Source organism: Triticum aestivum, chromosome 2B, assembly GCF_018294505.1.
Source record: "Triticum aestivum cultivar Chinese Spring chromosome 2B, IWGSC CS RefSeq v2.1, whole genome shotgun sequence".
Classification (NCBI taxonomy): Eukaryota; Viridiplantae; Streptophyta; class Magnoliopsida; order Poales; family Poaceae; genus Triticum; species Triticum aestivum.
The window spans coordinates 12,679,542-12,699,523 of record NC_057798.1 but is presented as its reverse complement, the minus strand read 5'-3'; the positions used below and the strand labels follow the sequence as shown (position 1 = coordinate 12,699,523).

The window sequence follows — 19,982 nt, the reverse complement described above, 5'->3', positions numbered from 1 at the left end:
TGTTATGTATTTCAGGAGAACCAACAACATTAAAAGATGCACTTGGTGACCCTAAGTGGAGAAAAGCAATGGATGAGGAGTATTCTGCACTGATGAGAAATAAGACTTGGCGTCTTGTGCCTGATCTAAGAGGTAAAAATATTATTGATTGTAAATGGGTGTACAGGATCAAAAAAAAGGCAGATGGCTCCATTGACAGGTATAAGGCACGTCTAGTTGCAAAGGGGTTTAAACAACGGTATGGCATAGATTATGAGGATACGTTCAGTCCTGTTGTCAAAGCTGCAACTATAAGACTTGTGTTGGCTATTGTTGTGTCTAGAGGATGGAGCCTAAGACAGCTAGATGTACAGAACGCGTTTTTGCATGGTGTTCTTGAAGAGGAGGTGTTCATGAGACAACCACCTGGGTATGAAAATAAGAAAACACCACATTATGTGTGTAAACTTGACAAGGCACTCTATGGCTTGAAACAAGCACCCAGAGCATGGTATTCCAGGTTGAGCTCACAATTAAAATGTCTTGGCTTTATTGCTTACAAAGCTGATACATCTCTGTTTATTTATAACAAGGCAAAAGTAGCAATCTTTGTGCTCATTTATGTAGATGATATTATAGTGGCAAGTTCATCACAAAGTGCTACTAATGCTCTCCTGCATGATTTGAGCTCAGAGTTTGCTTTGAAGGATCTGGGAGACTTGCACTTCTTTCTAGGCATTGAAGTCAAGAAGACTCAAGATGGCATAGTGTTAAGTCAAGAGAAATATGTGAATGAGCTTCTATCTCGCATGGGGATGACAAATTGCAAGCCTGTGCCCACACCTTTGTCTTCTTCAGAGAAATTGTCAGCATATGAAGGGAAGTTACTTCAGGAGGAAGATAGTACAAGGTATAGAAGTACTGTTGGTGCATTACAATATCTGACACTCACTCGTCCAGATATCTCTTTTGCGGTTAACAAGGTTTGCCAATACCTTCATGCTCCCACTACTGCACATTGGTCAGCTGTCAAGAGAATTGTAAGATATGTCAAGCATACTATGGGGTTAGGACTTCATTTCAGACGTTCTAATTCTGCTCTTGTTAGTGCTTTCTCTGATGCTGACTGGGCAGGTTGCAGTGATGACAGAAAATCAACTGGAGGCTTTGCAGTATTTTTTGGTTCTAACCTTGTGTCATGGAGTGCCAGGAAACAGGCTACTGTGTCTAGGTCAAGTACAGAAGCTGAGTACAAGTCATTGGCCAATGCCACTGCAGAGATTATTTGGATTGAGTCATTACTGGATGAGATGGGAGTTAACAGAACCGTATATCATGTTTATGGTGTGACAACTTGGGAGCAACTTATTTGTCTGCCAACCCTGTGTTTCATGCAAGGACTAAGCATATAGAGATTGACTTTCATTTTGTGCGAGAAAGGGTGGCAGCAAAAAAACTTGAGATACGGTTCATTCCTTCCAAAGATCAAGTGGCAGATGGATTCACTAAAGCACTTCCAGCAAAACCATTTGAAGAGTTCAAGAGGAATTTGAATGTAGGATAGTTGAGATTAAGGGAGGGTGTTAGAGTTTATGTTTATCTCTTCATGTAATCTCAACCGGATTCTATCTCTCTCCTCCTTAGTAGTTTAAATCTCTTCCTGTACTCAAGTTCTCACCTTGTACGCCACGGCAGGGCTTCTGTCTCGATCAATATAAACCGATGCGGCTCCCTTACGAGGGAGTAGGAACGCTTCCATAATTCTTACACCACTAATGTCCTGCCACAGCGCAAAGGGCATCATCTAGTTATATATACGTTTGAGACGTATCAGTGGTCTCTTCCAATTTCGTGCAAGGTGGGTATACCACACGACCGTGGCAGACGTACCTCAACATTACCTTCCTTCGCAGCCACCCGGGACGATAAAATCTTGGCTTTTATTCCCCCACATCCCATCACCTTCGTTCACATTTCCTTTTTGCCACTGCTTTGTGTTCTTCGTCTCCAAAGTAAAACTGATGGCTAGCATGCATCGTCTGTTTATTGTGGTGGAAGCAAAGGGGCCGCTCTGGGTTTCGCAATGAAGCCTCCACATCCCCATCCAACGGGACTTGTGCCCTGTTTCTTGACTCATATGGGCAACGCCTTCCTCACTGGCTATAAAAGATGTCTTGCTACCAAGTATTAGTTCTCATATCTCCATCCTCTTGCCTCATTGCCACTTGATTATTCCACCATGGCTTCACGCCGCTCCAGCGCCCGCCAAAACTTTCCACCCAAGCTTTCGCCTCCACTTCCCTCCCCACCGCATGTCCAACCGCTCAACCTACTGCCGGTTTACCCGGACGTTCCAAGGGAAGCGAAGGAATGGCTAGATTCACTGCGACTTTCCCGAGCAGTTCGGATCCGTGATGCGGTGTACTCCTGGAGTAGGGCATCACATGAGCTAGAGATGGCGCGCACTCTGATTCGTGGCCATCCAGGGCTGGGTAACCTGCTAAGGAATGAGATCAATGCTTTTGAAAGGAGGGTTGAGATTGAGTTGAAGCTTCTGGGGTTGCGGATCATTGCTGAGGCTACTCTGGACGAGCGCGCTCGGATGGGGTTGCTGCAGCCTGTTCCTTCTTGGGAGATTCTTCGTTGGGCGTGGCTCGAGGCAAAATCGCAGGATCCTCTGCAAGTGGCCCGCTGGGAATGCATCAATGGTGTGCTGCCGGGCTGCTCCACATCGCCCCAACCATTCCTCTCCGTTCCTCCGTCGGAGCCGGGCTCTTCCACCCCCATGCAGGAGTTAGAGCCTTCCACTGAGTTGCGTCTCTGACTTATGGAAAGCTTCAAAGCTAGGTGTTCATGAAGATCTTGACAAAGATCTTCATGCCACCATGGAGCTTTTATGGATGCCCGATCTTTTGTTTTAGGAGACACCCCCCCCCTGCCGTCTTCAAATATTATTGTTATCATATGCAATGCTTGAATTTCCATACTAATACAATAAACAAAATACTTTCAAATTAGAATGACATTCAAGAAAAAACATGAGCACCAACTGTTCATGTTCTTTAAATAAGTCATTGTATGTACATCACTTGATGCAAAGGCCGGGGTTTATCCTCCTTCTATGAAAGAAGTATGTCACCTATGTTGTACCTAAACATATCACAATCAATAGATTTTATCAATGTGCCTAATTGTACCAGCTATTTGTTGTACTCCAACAATTAAATTTTAGCAACCAACGCTCCTCATGCACGCTTCCAATTTGTGTACCCATAGAGTTCACACTATTTTGATAGGTCTGTTTACCAATATAACATCTTCAAATCAGGAGAACTTTTTTTGTAGTCCAACTAATAATCAAGCTCCATCTCGTGATACTCTTGATAGATTTATATGCAACTATAAAGATTTAGCAACAATGGTATATTTAATTATTCTTCTAAATTGTACTTGTTGCCATATGACAAAGTAGAGTCAAAATATTTTTCTTGCATGAGAAGGACATATATGGTCACCAATATATATGGTGTATTTCCTTTTTGACATGTCATAATAATCATTTGGCCCCACATGAAATAGAATTACTGAAAAAATAGTGTACTATAGCAAAATAGCTCTAGCCCTTAAATACACTAGCATGCTATATCGTGCTATAGCGTGCCATTAGCGAGACATTATACACTTATTTATATAGTCAGCTATTACTCGGCACGATAAAGCATGCTATTAGCGGTGCTATATTGTGGTATATTTATATTTAATATAATTGATGATTTTGATGCCACGAGTACTATTTATTTAAGGGAATATATGAAGTTAGGATTATCACTCCTTGAATGATCTACCCACACTAAAGATGATTTCCTTGCATTTGTGAGGGACATTGTCTAGTTCCTTGGCAAGACGTCTATTTTGTTGGATTTAAATCTACAAGAACATATCATATGTTATAATCAATTTTTTAGAACCAAACAACATAATTTAGAAATTATTTGTGTGTTTTAAATTCCTATGGTGCAAGATAGGTAGGTGTATCCTGTTTAGTTTGAGGGTCTACCTAATTCAACATATTTTCCTTTGATGTGTGGAAGATTTGAATTACTAGGGTTTATTTGTTTTCTAGGATTGAGGAATATTTTCTAAAAACCGGCTTTGAACTATATTTCCTAGGAAATACTTAAACTAGAGTTTCACCGCTCTTTATATGTGGGCAGTACTAGGCGTCGGCGCGGTGGCCGAAAGTTTCGGCCGGTCGGCCCCCAGTCGCCCGATACAGGCACGTATAGCGGTCTGATTGGACCGAGCATCATCTTCTTCTTTTGCCCCCTCGTCTTCAATCTAAGTCAACGCGATTCCGCCATCACCAGATGCAATTTCCTGCAGCCCCTCGTCGCCTCCTCCCCCAGCCTCCTGCTTGCAGCTCCGCGTGCCCAGCTCGCCGTTATCGTCGCCGCTCTCCTGCGTAGCTCGTCGGCTCAGAGATTACCGTGTTGGTGCCCCCGTGCGGTTCTACCCCCGATGCAGCAAAACGTGGTGCTGGTTCCAGCAAATTAGCTCCTAGGTCGTAGCATCCCCGTGTCAGTTGTTACTCAAAAATCATACCCGGTTGTAGCATCGGCGCCTGCCGTTTGCAGCTCGTCATGGCCGGTTGTAGCTTCCACCAACACCAGTTGTAGCTTTCACAAACGCCAGTTGCAGCAAAAACATACATCATCGTCGCCGTCGGGGCCGCATCACCATGGTGAACAGTTGTAGCATTAGTCGGCGACGCTTTACCGGTTGCATCTCCGTTATACGTGGTTGTAGCATATCCGCAGATTGGTTGTAGCTCCTATGACACACGGTTGTAGCATTTTCACTGATGACAACGTCGTCTGACCACAACTCCGATGAAATCGGGTAGCAAATCTAGAGAATGTGGTTGTAGCTTTTTAGGTGAACGGTTGTAGCTTTGTCGACACACCTCGCCGGTTGCAGCTCCGGTGTGCACGCGTTGTAGCATCATTGCAGGGTGGTTGTAGCTTTTTGATACATGGTTAGCATTGATGCCGTTGTCAGCCAGGTCGTGAGGCAACCTCTGAGCACCGGCAGCTCGAAGCAACCTCCACTGAGCGGCAGCAGGTTGCGTCCTCAGCAGGTCCTTCGTGCTGCTGGGTCCCAACCAGCAGGTCCCTTGCGGTGGCTTGTCCCTCCCAAGCAGTAGGGAGAAGGAAGATGACAGCGGGGATTGTTGTCATGTCTGGGCAAGATTGCTGCCAGGTCGCCAACGTGCGGTGGTGGCAGTTCATCTCCGGCAAGTTTGCTGCCATGCCTGGGCGAGATTGCTGCCAGGTCGCCAATGTGCGGTGGTGGCAGTTCATCTCCGGCGAGTTTGCTGCCATGTTTGGGAGACTAGGTTTCGGCGGAGAAGAAGCTGGGCTGGGCGCGAGCACGAAGATAAGGGAGGAGGATGACGCTGAGGTGGGCCCTCGCACCTAACGTGTCGCGATTTATATCGCTGGGGGCTGTGCGCATGGGCGGAACCAGCCGAAGCGTTCGGCGTACGCAAGCATTTACCTTTATATATAAAGTAACATCTACACCCTTCGTTCCTAAATATTTGTCTTTCTAGACATTTCAAATAGACTACCACATACGGATGTATGTAGACATATTCTAAAGTGTAGATTCACTCTTTTTGCTCCGTATGTAGCCACTCATTAAAATGCCTAGAAAGACAAATATTTAGGAACGGAGGGAGTAGAATACACGGTGGAACAACACAAGGTAGTGAGGCTCATACAAAGCATATACAAGGACACCCTGACAATAGAAATCGCACAAAAATAAGATGCACACAGGCGACACGAAGATGTTGCCGACAAGAGAAAATGGCGGCTCGAACACACCGTTGCAGTTGAGTGACAACGGCTGAGCTCCACGACAATGCCCATGAGGGTAGCAGCGCAAAGCGACGCCGCTATCATGACCAAACGGACACGGCTTTTATCAGGGGCCAGGCATTCAGAAGAGAAACCCTCGGCGGCATCCTCAAGAGGCAGAGGCACCAGCGCCGTTGTAGGCATGAAAGAGCTAGGTATCCGCTTGTGAACTCACCCTCACCACCCCAAGGCACCACCAGCAAGGCACCACGCGTAGAGAAGCTCTGTCACACTCGCCCGCCGCACAACCCGTTGCCACTACGAAAGCCCAGGACCTCTCTGCCGCCGGCCCGAGGGACGCGTGCCGCACCAGACCAGCTCGGGGTCACCGCTTCTATGCAGCTAGAGAACTGTCCAGTCGCGGCAACTCCGCCGTCCGCGAGTGTTATCGACCCAGCGGCGCGCATTCTGGACTAAATCCCTGTCTGTGGTACTGCTAATGTGAAAAAGCAGCAGTAACAGAGTCAAAGGGATAAAACTGCAGCCTGCCAAGATACGATACCCTGTGCATGGCAGAATAAGATGGCGTGCACTTAATGAGTATCAGGATACAATGGGATAGGACAGAATTCAGAGCAGTGCGGCTGGGAATTTTCGTGACAGGTTCATATACTAGGTAGAGCTGGGAGTAGTTGTGCACGTTTGTGCGGCTCTCTAGTCGGTTGTATGCCCTATAAGGGCATGTACTATCACTTGTAAAAACATGAACCAATTCAAAGCAAAAGCATTGAGCTTCAAAGGGCCACGTACAACTTGTACGTGTGTGTGTCAATACACTCTGCTCACTGCGCCCCTAACACTCACGACTCAAGCCCTAGCACACATAGTAGTTTGGGGCTGACACGCATCGCCTCCGCCAAACCCAATTGAGCAGCACGTCCTTGCCGGAAGAAAGGCCCTGCTGCCGACCACAGACCACAGACTAGCAACGGTACACGTACGTTCACCCGAGTCACCAAGTGTACCCGCCTTCCCCATTAATACCTAGTACATGTACGAGCAATGCTGGCATGTCATGCTACCGACTACCAACAGTACTCCTCATACATTCAGCTACAGTCCCTTTTTTCAGGTATCATTGAGCTACCGAAATTATATGTTTAGATTAACTAAAATCGGAGAAGTTTAGCTTTCCCATGTTTATCATCATTAAATAACCTCGGATCTATATTCTACGGACCGTATGGGCGTCTTGAATGAAAAATATAGTACTATGATCAAGAAAAGAGCCGTACATTTAGTAGGATCATGTGGACATTACAGCATTGTTAAAAATAGAGCCAACTATTACTATTACCTCCGTCCCAAAATTCTTGTCTTAGATTTATCTACATACGGAAGTATTTGACAGTAAACTATGAATTGATACATCCATATGTAGACAAATCTATGACAACAATTTTGGGACAGAGGGAGTATATGTAATAGCCGTGTCATCTATAGTCAATCTAAGAGCCAACTCATATAATAGTTGGATATAAGATTTTACTACTTTATCACTACATGGTCCACCTTCTTCTCTCACAATGCTTCTTGGAGCGTGTGCTGCAGCTGGCTACTAGTTTACAACCTATTTCTCTTCTCTCTCCTCTTTTCTCATTCTAACTAAGAAAAAATATAATATTTTAAATTCTTATAGCCTGCTTACATCATCCTATTGTACTTGCTCTTAAATCGTTTGGGGTTTCACCATTAAGGTTGTCCATAGTGGGAGTAATACAAATAGTAACATGCATGCCACATAGGTAAAAAAATATGACGTGACAAATAATTAATGAGAAGAGATGTAAATGTAATAGCATAATATGTAATCATCACACAGCGGTTTGCAATGTAAAATGACTTTACAAAATAATAAATGAAGCTCTCTATGTTATCACATCTATAGCAATACCCACTATGAAGCTAAGGTTGGTTGTAATGGGGAGTATCATATACTAGTATCATGCATATGATACTAGTGTATGGTACTACATCCGTAATGGATGGTATCATATGTTGGTATCATATATGACTACATTTATTGCCATGCATGACACAAAGTAGCACATCATTTAATATGATACGGTATCATGATACGATCCTCAAGCCTCTCTTTCTTTATTTAATTATGTGCCACCTTATCAAAATTGCTTAGTTGGCGTGCATGATACTACCTATGATACTTCCATTACGACTAGCCAACATAGACTAGTAACATGTTACTTGTCTATAAGTTGCTCCCATTATGACCAGCCTAAATAGCACTACACATTCGAGCAGTGCTGGCCTGTCATGCTACCAACTAGCAATGGTATTCCTCATGCATTGGGCTACTTTTGTGGGGGTCGTATATTGAGCGACTGATATCATATGTTAGATAAACTAAATTTACGGAAGTTTAGCATTCCCGTGTTTGCAGGGATCGTTCAGGTCTCTTAAACTGAAAATAAACTAGCATTCAGAAAAATTGGAAAATATATTCTACTAAGATACACTTTTGGTAGGATTGTGTCATTGTTAAGTCTTCCGGTTTTCGCCATTGATAGCTACTACAAGTACGAGTAGTGCTGGTCTATCATGCTACCGACTAGCAACAGCACTACTAGTACATTGAGCTACTTTTCTACGGGGAGGGTACACGAGCTATTAATAGCATACTCTAGATGAACTAAAATTAGAGAACTCTACCTTTCCCACATTTATAATCATTAGTAAACTTTAAATCCTACAGAGGGTACATGTCTCTTTAATGGAAAATACTAGATGATACCTCGCCCGTTGCTGCGGAGATTATTTGCACTCTTTTGATGAAGTTTAAAATAGACATGATGCATCCTATTTAATTATTGTATAGTTACTAGTAAAACGCCCGTGTATTGCCACGGGCTATATCGGCGACTTACCGTTAAAGCGCTATCCTTTTCTTTCTTTCTTCCTTATCCCAACTAAAAATGCTTTTTGAATTAAAATTATAGCCTTACAGGATATCTAGTAAGAAATGTGCTACAAAAATATCAACCAGAGATCTTTAATAAGGCCATGAGAAAGACATGAAGACAGCAACATAGTACTAAGGTGACTACCAAGAAAGACATGAAAGTCAAACTATAATATTTTGCTCATACACATTATTCATACACATTATGTGTAATTTAGACATATCTATTCAAGTCCAAAAAGAATAGTGATGAACACCGATGTTGTCATAATTCTAATCACAACAAATATTTGAAATATTTGTTGGTTATACAAGAAAAAGCAAGCAAATATAACATGGTTCTTTATAAAACTTAGAACTATTGCTTCCAAAGATGGCACCCTTGGTATGAGAATCAATCTGAAGCTGCCTTCGAGTAAACTACGATGACAAGGGGCTTTCAACCAAGAACCAGAATTTGGTTGACTACCCACAAAAGTCAGAACTATTGTTTGCAACTTTATAAAAAGCTAAATTTAATCCAAAAATAATTATGAAGAGAGGTTAGTAATTAAAACTAAGTCATGACTATTTGATTGAAGGGAGAAAATGATTGTTTTTTATTCCAAAGATAAATACACAAGTATAATAAGCAGTAGCATTGTGCAAGCATCGACAGCAATACAAATAGTAGTAGCATCTCAATCCCTCACTATCCCTCTACAATAGTGCAAAGTAGTAAGATATGAACTAACTGCTTGCCTTCTAATATGAGAAGTCAAACCGGTGGTGGAACACACATATCCTAATCTACAATAAAAACATCTACTTTGAATCTTATTTCTCTTTAGCAAGTCTCTTAGTCCAAACTTCAGATAGGCATTCCATAAAGGAAGCACTTCATCAGGATCTTTCTTATCACGTCACATCATAGAACGCTCCCTGCAGAAATGTAAGAAATATACACAATGAACATCAAATAGTTGAATAGGAAGACACCAGAAACCTCAGAATAGACAGGTAAAATTTGATGGTACACAAATTCCCTTTAGAAGACATAAGAAGGTTTACACTCTCAACAACATCCAAGAAAACCTAACATGCGAGAACTTATTAGTTATTAATGTTACTTCACTTTCTAAATGAAAGTAAAAAATGAGATGCCATTTAAGGACAACAAAAAAACGAAAACAGAGGAAAGAATGTTGGTACATGTACAATATGTATTAGAACTCAAACGCATTTTAAAATGTATGCAGGATAATGGCATTGCTCTGATAGAAGCATAGGACCATTATAAAAGTTGGTGCTATGCTTTTTCTCAGATACATCTGAAGCCTCCTTACAATTTAATCAAATAACTCGTTCTTCTTGTACACAGAGGCACCATTGCATTTAAAGGTAACCATGTGATGCGGGCAAATGATTTAGTTAACGAGAACACAGAGCTGATCACTACCTTGTTTATATACTTGCAATTAGTTGTAGCCATTTCGACAACTGAAGTCTTGTGCTCCCCAAATGAAGGAAGTGCAACACTTCCAGCAATCTCTGAATGTCTGAACACCAAAAAATCAGCTCCTGCAATCGAAATTCTGAAACTTTAATAATTGATCGCCACCAAATTATACACATTGATCCATGGATACTAAAAGTGAGATCTAATTTAACACATTGGTCGATGAATACTAAAAAAGGGGATCTGATTTAACTTTCATACACTTAGCTGTGCTCAGGATGAGGTCAGTTGAGCAGGAGAATGCGAGCATGGAGGGTGTGTCATGATCATTGAATTTGCAAAGGAAGTAGTCAATAAACGAGCAAGCAGTAACAGCTTGCATCCTCCATTTCAAGGTGCTGAAGACCAAAAGCTCCATCATTTTTATTGTCCTTGCCTCAAACGCAGACTTTGCCTCAAATCACCTATCAAGCAAAAACCATCGATTAAATGAGATGACAAATCACATGTTCATAAAGTCTGGGTGTGTGACAGCTAGTGTATGACTGAAAATCTTGAGCCATTCTGTGGAAACTTGGCCATCCAGATTTAGTTGAGATGACAAGAACATGCATGCACTCACAAAACTGGTATGAAAGGGTCACCTTACCAGAAGATCGACAGTATAAGCTTACCGAAATCTACACGTCGATAACCATGTACCGGAGAGACAAATTGCTTACGATATTACAAGCTCATGTGTGTTCCGATCGTTTGGATGGCGACTTACATCCTTTTAGTGCAAGAGTTGGAAAAAATTCAGCTAGCTAATATCACATCCTCTTAATGTTGTTCTACAAAAGTACAACACTTACATTTTGGTCGAGGCGGTGAGATCCTTAGAGGGGTGGTCACGGCGGATGGGGCGAGGGTACCCTCGAGTCGCCCTCAGGTGGGCGACGCGAGGGGAGTGGGAGTGATCCTTCCGCTGCCTGAAAAATGAATGATCTGAGGCACTTGTTCTTGGTGTAACCTGCAACCAAAACATCCATTCATGCCCATCTTCTCTGAAGTTTGAGGCAGCGATTGCTCTACTACAGCGACTGCGACAGTAGAAGGTTTGAGCTACTTTTCTTGTCTAAAACCAAAAAGGAATAAGAAATATAATATTTGATCATGGCTATTGCAATTCCTCTAACAAACTTCCGTGATGTCCTGCTAGATGGTATAAAATGCAAAGTTATTATATTATCACTGTCAACCTCTCGGCCTTGTTTCCCTCAAAGAATACTTTTCCACATGAAGTTATTTATAAAGAAGGGAATAACGTACATAGTTCTAAAGTTAAAACTTAAGAACTACACAATAATTAATAGCTCAAACTCTTGCACACCTTCAGCCAAATAACTACAGAGATGCAGAGTGGAAGCATGTAGCACTGCTCATACAAACAGCTCAATTATAAATGCACCTGGGTCTGGAACTCTTGCTCACTTGATGTACCAACTTCAGCTTCCTCCTCATCTGCTGTTTTCCATATTATAATCTCTTCTCTAGCAGCTGTGTTACGTCCATTATTCGACCCTCGATCAACCTGAAGAATGCATCAAACACAGTTATGTGCTGCCTCGTTGACTCCAACCATCTTGAGAGAAGTAGTATACTTGAAACATCATGATAGAGATGAGAACATTACACTTTCATAAAGGAAATTGTACACTTTCAAAAACAAATAAGCAACGATCCATTTCTGGATTATACTCGGAGTTGTTGCTAGAGGAAATTGTAAAGAAAACGGCCTCATCAGGCCCATATGTTTTCAACCTTCAGAGGTGAGCAATTGATGAGAGCATATCTCTCTTTGATTTACAAAATTCTTCTTTTTATAACTGTTGCATCTATCGAATAGTCCTAATGAAGAAAATAATAATTTCTCTCCAGCCGTTATACACTAACTATGGGGCGCGAGTAGGTCGGAGGTTGTCCATCAGATTGTCCTCAACGCAAGTAAAAGCAACAGGCTTTCAGCCATGTTGTTACTTGTGCAGAGCTGATTTTTTAAATTAAAACACCTACAGAATGAATAACATAATACTCAGTCGATGGCCCATGATTTAAAAAAAAGAAAATCTAACTAAGTTTCATGCATATGAGAAATACGTGCTACAGAATGGTTTAAGAAGGTTGAGATAGCCAACCTTTTCAGGTGAAAATCAATTCCAAGGTTCCCAATTAACAGAATTATACCATCAATTTTTCCAGGATATCAGCAAAATAGTTCAAGCCATGGAAGTCATGATGCTCTCTCTCTCTCTCTCTGTGCATTCAGAATAGAAAAATAGACAGTCAGGCAAGTAGCATTATTCAGAATAGAAGCACATAGAAAACAAATAAACAAACACACAAATATTGATGTACAGAATCGATACAAAAACATAGTGTGGTGACATTGAGATGTTACATTTACAATTCTACACATACATTATGCCCGTGCATTGTGTGAAACAGTGACATAGCAGACCATCACCACAAGCCCAATCATAGAAATTTCCATGGACAGGGTAGAACCTAGCATGGCAAGATGGCCATGGCGTGGACACAAAGAGCACAAGAGAAAGCTCAGGAGAGGAAGGCGGTGGCTTACCTACACCCGCAGAGTTGGAGAAGAAGTTGCGACGTCGCACAACGGAGAATCAAGAGGAGAACGCCCGTGCGTTGCTACGGGCTACCACAATTTTTAAACTACTTGTTACTTCTAAAAACAATAATTTTTGCCAAGTGGCAACAATTGGAAAAACGCGGTACCTTGAAGTTCTTAGCAACATTATTTACTACAACAATCAGACTTTAATTGTATGAGTCAAACTGGTTGCTAAATAACAAAAATTGGCTAATCGAATGATTAACAGACTTCCACCCTTCAATATTTTATCTGCACCTTAGCATAAAGAATACTATTATCATTAGTAGTGGCCACAAAACACCAGTACTTTGTAGTAAGGCACCAACAACAGATCCACTATAAATAAGAAAGAATATTCTATCTATAAGTCTATAAACATGTCTAAGGTGCAGGATATCAACCACCGAAAAACTCTTACCACATGTCAAACTTATAGTCAAAGACGAGAGCTTCATATGCAATGTTGTTAGCCACATGTAGCTTAACTCGGGGATTTGTAACTGAAATTGGCTCGGACGAAGACACAAACAACTTCTGTGCACAAAAATAACAAAGAACACCCAGGGAATTCTATAACTATTAACAATAAGTATCACATGTGCGGCGAGCTGACATCCTGGAATTGTGCAAACTCAAGACCATCCGTACGAAATAGAAGTAATCTAGAGAGACATGGACTAAACCTAGGAGCGCACAGCAATAGCGAAGGAATCAGTAAAAAAGACACCAATTAATAAAATCCAAATAGAGGAGAGAAGCAACACATGACCTTGTGTTGGAGGCTCTCCCTAACCAGGAAAGCATGGACTCGGCCAAGTCCGCCTTGCTCGCCATGAACTCTGTCGTCTCCTCCAAGTCAGGGTCCTCCAGCCTGCACCGGCCAAAACACTGCAAAGCTACTTAGACGACCAAACCTCAAAGAAAGCAACAGTTGGGGCTGAGATGGGAAAAAAGTACCGTCTTTTGCTAATTTTATGGGGTCATCTTATGAATGTCACACATAGAGCTGAGATGGGCTGACTCGAAAAACTGAATTCAACCGAAACATAATCAAGACTGGAACCTCTGTATGAATGGCAGTGGATCATCCTATACAACTGTAGTACCTAAATCATAGCTGATCTAAACTAAAGAAAAATCAATATTCGGACGAAATTGAATGTAAATCAAAATTGAAGCCTTTGTATGCATATGAATGGATCATCCTATAATGCTGCATTATCCGGCTCATAAGTAGAACTGCTGAGGCCTTTTCAGGTAGGTTTCTTTCGTTCCATAGTTTGCAATGTATCCTAGTACTTGTTTTTTTTTCTAATTCCTAGTCTACATGGCACCATTGTCAGAATAAATAGATGACATGAGATTGGATTTGTTTATTAGTGCCGGTGCAGCACTTTCAAATAGAACAAGTCAGTTTATCCCAAATGAATATTCTACTATATTGAAAGTATATATGAAGAGCATATTGTCATTTAACTTCAATACAAACAATGGAAGAATTCCATGGATCACAGTATCTATTTATATGTAAGACTCAACAAATCAAACAATTAAGGAATCATCTTTTATTCAGGATGCAGTTAATTCCTCAACATATTGGTAGGCCATGTTCTAAGGAACCAAGAACAGACTATCATGCCCATCTTCTTTCGTAAATTATACAGTGTATTGTCATGTTGGAATGAACAGATGCATAATATGTTAGTTCTTCAGAGTTAAAATCAGAATAAAAGCAACACGGCGGTGGGCATACACATGAAAACAATCGTAGCTTCCCAATAGATTGGAATTTATCAAGATTAAGGAACACCTGATTCAATAGACCACTGAAGCTATTCTTTACTCGCATCATTTTTCTTCTCAAGTGTTGATCGGAACTGCAGCAACCCTAAAGTATTCCCTGTAGGAGTAGTATCAAAAACTACAACCCTAATATGCAATAAGAGAACAGAAGTCTTACTGGAACCGAGGTGTGAGCTGAAATAAATACATATCACAATTAACCAAAAAAATATGAGAAAGTACAGGAAGTTGTACCAGCTGGAGTACAGAAGGAGACGTAAGGAAACATATGCTTGACACTGCCAATCTCCCATACCTTCCTCGTTCGGAACATTTATTTAGAGATCTGGACTGAAACAAGCACGCATGAATCAATCTCCTCACTGTTTGGACTCGAACCTGCATGACAGCGTCGAAGAAATTGGTTGTGGAGTTCAATGGTCCACTGGAGGAGGGACTTGGGGTTGATGGTGAGGACGACGCGCACGAGGTCGGACCGCCAAAGTCGCCGGTATGCGACTCACATCCAGGGCGAAAACGGATCTGCCGAAACCTTCGCGAACCAGTCAACAGGCGAACTTGATGGGGAAGAACACATGACGATCTTAGACGTACTCCTGGACATCGGGGGCACGAGGCAGCCACCCGTGTACTGCGGCCCTGCTCTCGTTCGCTGCGTCGCCAGAGGAGGAGGCACCGGCGGTGGCGGTGTGAGATCTGGGGATCTCGAGGGGATGGCGGCGCAACGATCTCGAGGGAATCGAGAGACCACGGCGACGCAGCTTACTCGAGGGGATCGAGAGCCGAGGGCGGCGGCGATGGGAGGGGATCGAGAGTGGAGGGCAGGAGAGTCGTGTGTGCGAGTGGTTTAGGTTTTTTTTCGGTGGTTAATTTTCGTTGGTTAATTTTCGGAGGTTTTTTTCCGTCGCTTGTAGATGGGTGCGACGGGAGGTGCGGCCCAGGACTGCGTGGGGGCATCGCGACGTGGGTTTTTTTTGGTTTGACGCGGCTAACAGTGAGGTGGGAGCAGGTATCAAAAAAATCATGGTAGGTGGGACGAAAAAAAACCGGGTGAGGTGGGACGAAAATCTCTACTCCTAATGTCTCAGTTGGTAGGTCGCGTTTCGGGTTTTATTTTCGTCCTACCTCACCCGGTCTTTTTTGGTACTTCTTTGGTACTTCCTCCCACCTCCCTCTTAGCCGCGAAAAACCAATGAAAACCCCGCGATCGAGTACCCCACCCGCCCCCACAAGCCTAACCTCCCGTAGAACCCATCTATCACGAACGAAGACAAACCGGCGAAAACAAACCGGCGAAGATTAACCAACGAAAAAAAATCGCTGACCAGACTCCCGCACGTACGACCGAGGTATCGTGCCCTCGAGCGAGAAACAGTCGCCCGACTCTCTGCCCTCGTTCGCCCGCCGCCGCTCTTCGTCCCTTCGCTACCCTCCAGATCCCTTCGCCTCCGCCCAGCGCCGCCAGCCCCCGAACCTCCTCCCCGGCTCCCGGCTCCGCCCGCCCCCCACATCTCCTCCCCCGATTCGGTGGTCGCCCTGCCCCCACCTTCTCCCTCACTCCGGCGCCGCCCGACCCCCAACCTCCCTGGATCCCGGCCGCCCCGCCCCCACCTCCTCCCTCGCACCCGCCCGCCCATGCCACCTATCCGCGCCCCTCCCACACACTCCCGACCTCCTCTCGGCGTGCCACCGCCCCTGCTCCTCCCTTCTCCAGGAGGACGTGCCGCTGCCCCTGTTCTTCCTTCCTCCTATCGGCGGGTCAGGTCCCTCAACATCGCGGCATCGGAGGCGGACGCAAGGCCGGTGCTGGTGCCGGGGGGCAACAAGGCCCCGGCGGCTGCGTGGAAACCTTCTCCCAAGCCGCTGCGGAAGGCGCCAGAGAAGCCTCTGGCCGCTGACCCGGCCAAAGAGGATGAGTTGCAGGGCGCGAAGAAGGACGCGGGGGCCGCCACTGCTGTTGGCGACGACGGCGCTAGGAAGGGGAACTCGTCCCCATTGCCGCCGCCGAGGAAGCTGCAAGATGCGCCGGCGGTGAACCTCAACGCGTTCTGCTCCTCGGAGGCCTCCGTGGAGTCGCTCCGCGGCCAGGCCCCAGGCGGAAGGACGGAGAGGGGCTAGTCCTGGCCGACCGCGCCCAAGCGTGGGAAGGCTGCGTCTAAGGTGGTGGAGAAGCACGCCGATGTCGCGGAGGTTGCCGCTCCGGTGACGCCAGAGGCCGTCCGAGGGAGGAGCCGGTGCGCCTGGGTGACTCCGACCACCGGTGAGTTCTTGCTTCCTGAATCCTGATGGTTTGCTTATCTAATCATTTATGCAGTATGCTTGCAATTTGTGCTTGTTCAGAACTGTCAGCTACTTATAAACACTAGAATTTTCAGTGTCCAATCATGTGTTGCAATTTCTGTCATCTTTTAGTCCAATATTTTAGTCCAATCGTGCTAATATGATTCATGGTTGCAGGCTGCCGCGACAGAAAACTGGAAGCCCCCTAGGAACAAAATAAAAAAGGTCCCATCCGCCTGTCGATGCTTATCTTAAAAACATGTCATGAATTTTGTTTATTTCCTATATTTGTCCATGGATACCTTTCAACATGCAATAGCTTCTACAACGGGATAAGGCCTCACATGAGTGACTGAAAAACCCTTTTAAAAATTCTTGCTCTTATGCTCAGATACAGGAGTTAGGATTGCTATGGTTTGAGGTGTATTTTTTAGTTTGACAAGGATTAAGGCTGTAGCTTACTAGCTTTCTACTTTTGTGTATAATTTCAAATCGGTTCACCTCATTTAGCTTGACTGTAACTGAATATCAGTTTGTCAAAATACACTGATATTGTTTATTGTCAAAAAACACATTGATACCATATTTTCGTTCAATTTGCGAGGTTTCAGTGTTGATGTCATGCAGCATGGTTGTATATAGGAGACGCCTCTTTAGGGCCTCCTCGTCCTCCCACCATCAGGGAAGATACCACAACAAGTGCATGTGGAGATGTCGATGTTGGCACGTACACATCATTTGGAACCTACTCTGATTTCACAAGAGTACAAGGTGTCAAGGTCCGAGCCTACTGGATGGAAAAGTAAGTCCACGGTGGCCGAGATCGATATGGCTTTAGTAGTCGTAAGAGAAGCGGTTCTATCTGCAATGTACACATGAATGCATGCCATAAGGTTTTTCTCACACTTAATTATTTATTTTGTTCGCATTCTTATGGCAAGGAGTATTACTTATTAATGGCTCAGTAACAATGTGAAACAGGGGAGAAGAAAAAATTTGGAACAATATAAGGGTACAATGCGCTTTGTTATCGACCACAGGTGTGCAACAAGTTTACTTTTCGACAAGGGTGTGTCTCATATTTGGGCAATAGCATATGCCAAATTATCCTACGATTAACTGATTAGTAGTGTTATTCAGGTAGAATTGTGTATAAGGCAAACACTGCGGAGGATAGAAAACATGGATATTTTATCAGGCTTATAAGATTCATGATCTGCTTACGAATAGTCATTACTTATTAGATGCACCCTATCGCCTTCTGTTGTACACTTGTAAGGGATTGTCAATGTAATTGTTTCTTTTACTTTGGCATGCATGATGTTTTCACTACATACAGGATCATTTTCAACTATAGCTTGAATTATCTTGACATGCTTTGCTACTCCTGTCACATTATAGGTCATTCCTTGCCATTGTGCTTGACCTGATCCTCTCGCATTGTTCCTTGACGTTATCGGATCTAAGCGCACCCTGTCCTTGAGGCAGACATGGACAGGGATATGATCTCCATGTTTTCTATTGAGATCAGAGAGCAGCTGAAGTAGTGATGGAACTGTACCCTTTTTTGGTTCTGAAGCCAAACCTTCTTAGAAACTTAGTCACACTTGTCACTTGCGTGAGAATAAGAAACCTTGATTTTATCTGGAATGCACTTTTACCACAAATGTTATTATGAGCTAACCATCTGCAAATTACGTCTCCAGATTGCATAGGGAACCTAATCATGTGATGGATTTTTTCCTCTTTGAAATGGCAACCGGCGGTTCACTTGGTGGGCAACACAGTTTGGTGAGCAAAGGAAGATTTGCTCTGAAATCCTTTGAGTCAATCCTTAGGAGATACATCAGTAAGTGTCCTCATCCAATTCCATTGCTTTCATGATTGAAGGGTGCCCTTCCTAGAACAAATGTTTTCCTGAATTCGGCAGGCTGTCTGTGACCTTTTGCATTTCGTAAACCTTTCAGATGCGTATGTCATATGCAATGGATGTAAGGGCCATGATACCACTAGAACCAAGGAAACCCGTCTCTTCTTTCTTTGCTGCGAGCAGGTAAAATTTCATATTTAGGCGCACATAAGTAGTTATTTGGTTACAACCAGTCTCCTTCCACATGATTTGTCAATCCCATGTCGAACATTTTGCTACTTATCACTACATATAATTCCTCTTCTCTTCATATTTTTTATTATAGATGCAAAATCATCGTTCCATAACCCACGTATTGTTTCTGCAAATGATGAGTTGCAACTTCATTACCTACATTGTTTGACAAATACTTTAGTTAGTGAAAAAATTGCAATGACTGCGGCTCAAACAATGTTAATAGTTTGTGGCATGTACAACCTTTTTATTGTTGTTCAGATATTAATTTTTCTGTTTAGTTTAGTTCAGCTTTGTTTCAGCTACTCCAGATGTATAGGAATATCCACTGCCATGCATATAGAGGCTTCGATCTTGATTTTGTTTCAGTTGAGTTTTTTTTTGAGGATTTGTTTCAGTTGAGTTCAGTTTAGTTGAGCTCTATATATTCATTTCCATTCCCGGAAAGTCCAACAATGATTTAAAAAAACTGAACTACGTTGACTATAACAGTGAAGTCATATATAACAGTGAACCCAACAATGATTTATGGTAATGATTTTCATATATAATTTTTTTTGCACAGTCTGGTATTGCCATGACACCATCTTACTACTCCCTCCGTCCAGAATTATTTGTCATCAAAATGGATGAAAATGGATGTATCTAGAACTAAAATACATCTAGATACATCCATTTCAATGACAAATATTTCCGGACGGAGGGAGTATTATTTTGCTAGCATATTTGTAGTTGGTTGCAATTTATTGCAAGTGGTGGAATATATGGACACAAGCAATGGTCCATCATATGATTCTTTGAAGGAGTTAGGAAGCACTTATATTCATGGTTTGGGACGTGAAGAACTTTTGAAGGATCACAAGGTAATCTTCATG

The 19,982-nt window shown here is 43.1% G+C and overlaps 1 long non-coding RNA gene and 2 pseudogenes across 2 annotated transcripts; 2 read left to right on the top strand and 1 right to left on the bottom strand.

The window, feature by feature from the left end:
- Positions 1–9,408: 9,408 nt before the first annotated feature.
- On the bottom strand, positions 9,409–15,566 carry LOC123039947 (uncharacterized). 2 transcript variants are annotated; one of them, XR_006418019.1, is made up of 7 exons: positions 13,878–15,566; positions 12,882–13,808; positions 11,709–11,831; positions 11,113–11,270; positions 10,520–10,722; positions 10,259–10,380; positions 9,409–9,741 (listed from the first exon to the last, which is right to left on the bottom strand). It is a non-coding gene; the product is annotated as an uncharacterized lncRNA (long non-coding RNA). The 2 variants fall into 2 exon arrangements; XR_006418020.1 differs by adding an exon at positions 12,436–12,554 and having other exon boundaries at positions 13,690–15,563.
- Positions 15,567–16,358: 792 nt separating this feature from the next.
- LOC123038736 (translation initiation factor IF-2-like) lies at positions 16,359–17,009 on the top strand (annotated as a pseudogene).
- Positions 17,010–19,232: 2,223 nt separating this feature from the next.
- LOC123047796 (uncharacterized) lies at positions 19,233–19,320 on the top strand (annotated as a pseudogene).
- Positions 19,321–19,982: the final 662 nt, after the last annotated feature.